The 1,904-nt window shown below is 42.1% G+C and overlaps 1 protein-coding gene across 1 annotated transcript in view; it reads left to right on the top strand.

Annotated features, from left to right (window-relative positions):
• Window positions 1–90: 90 nt before the first annotated feature.
• Window positions 91–1,904, top strand: part of KIFC1 (kinesin family member C1) — a 10,815-nt gene continuing 9,001 nt past the window's right edge. Inside the window, exon 1 of the mRNA XM_017522665.2 lies at window positions 91–186. The gene's annotated coding sequence lies outside the window, so the exon portion shown is untranslated. The remainder of the gene's footprint in view (window positions 187–1,904) is intronic.

Here is a 1,904-nt window from a genome sequence, read left to right as displayed (position 1 = left end):
GTGTGTGTGTGTGTGTGTGTGTAGGAGAGAGAGAGTATAAACCGTTAGCAAGGGTGATTGTAGACCTTGTCTTTATCTTTCCCCAGAAACGGACACGAGTCCTGGGTGCAACGACCAAAATTACCACATCCCGCCCAAGAGTACCACCCCTCACCGCAGTGCCACAGACACAAGGCCAGACCACAGGTGGGCTTTCGGGATGGATAGACTCCAAGGGCATGGAAGTCCAGTGCTCTTCAATTCACTTATTTTTTTTCTTTCAATTTTAGTCTATTTTGTATTTTTTCTGGGTTTTTTTTTTGAGACACAGTCTCGCTCTGTCACCCAGGCAGGAGTGCAGTGGCACAATCTCAGCTCACTGCAACCTCCGTCTCCCAGGTTCAAGGGATTCTCCTACCTCAGCCTCCTGAGTAGCTGGGATTACAGGCGCCTGCCACCCCGCCCAGCTAATTTTTGTATTTTTAGTAGAGACGGGGTTTCACCATGTTGGCCAGGCTGGTCTCGAACTCCTGACCTCAGGTGATCTGCCCGCCTCAGCCTCCCAAAATGCTGGGATTACAGGCGTGAGCTACCATGCCCAGCCTATTTTGAGTAGGTAATAACATTTCACTTGGTTCAAAATTCCAAAGGCACAAAGGTTGTTGTATAGTGAAGTTTGCTTCCTATTTCTGTCCTCCAGCCACCCAATTCTGCTACCCAGGGCAACTGTATGTCTTTCCAGGGAAATTCTATTGGTATTCAAGGAAATAAGGATATATTCCCCCACCTTTTTTACACAAATGGTGGCATACTTTAGACATGGATCTGCTTTGACTTGTCTTGGTCCAACTTGCCTTTTGGCATATGGAGTACAGTTGGCCCTCTGTATCTGTGGTTTCTGATTCTGCAGATTCAACCAACCATGGGTTGAAAATACTCAAGGAGAGTGAGCGCAATGGCTCATGCCTGTAATCTTAGCACTTTGGGAGGCTGAGGTGGGTGGATTGCCTGAGGTCCGGAATTCCAGACCAGCCTGGCCAGCATGGTGAAACCCTGTCTCTACTAGAAATACAAAATTAGTCAGGTGTGGTGGCCCATGCCTGTAATCCCAGCTACTGGGGAGGCTGAGACAGGAGAATTGCTTAGAATCTGGGAAGTGGAGGTTGCAGTGAACCAAGATTGTGGCAGAGTGTGACTCTGTCAAAAAAAAAAAGTAAAGAGAAAATATTTAATGAAAATTTTTTAAAAAGCCAAAAAATAAAGTATAACAATTACAGTCATGTGTCACTTAGCAATGGGGATACATGAACAGAAATGCATCATTGTGCAAACATTATAGAGTTTACTTACTGAAACCTGGATGATCTAGCCTGCTGTACACCTAGGCTATCTGGTATAGCCTATTGCCCCTGGGCTATAAGCCTGTGTGGCATGTCGGTGTACAGTAGATAACTATAACAGTGGTAACCATTTGTGTATATAAACAGAAAAGGTACAGTTAAAATACAATATAAATGATAAAAAATGACATACCTATACAGGTACTAACCATTAAATGGAGCATGCCAGGATGGAAGTTGCCCTGGGTGAGTCAGTGAGTGAGTGGTGAGTGAATGTGAAGGCCTAGGACATCACCGCACACTGCTGTAGACTTTATCAACACGGTACACTTAGGCTACACCAAATTTATAAAAAATACTTCTTTTATAATAAATCAACCTTAGTTTACTATAACTTTTTTATTTTATAAACTTACATTGTTTTTTCTGCTTGCCAAGGCTGATATAACATTTTAATCTTTTTTAACTTTTTGACTCTTGTAATGACAGCTCAAAACACATTGTATAGCTGTACAAAAATATTTTATTTCTTTATATCCTCATTCCTCAAGCTTTTTTTCTATTTAAATTTTTTTTTTTTTTTTT

This window comes from Cebus imitator, unplaced genomic scaffold (assembly GCF_001604975.1).
Source record: "Cebus imitator isolate Cc_AM_T3 unplaced genomic scaffold, Cebus_imitator-1.0 Scaffold24, whole genome shotgun sequence".
Classification (NCBI taxonomy): domain Eukaryota; kingdom Metazoa; phylum Chordata; class Mammalia; order Primates; family Cebidae; genus Cebus; species Cebus imitator.
This window is presented reverse-complemented; position numbering and strand designations above follow the sequence as displayed.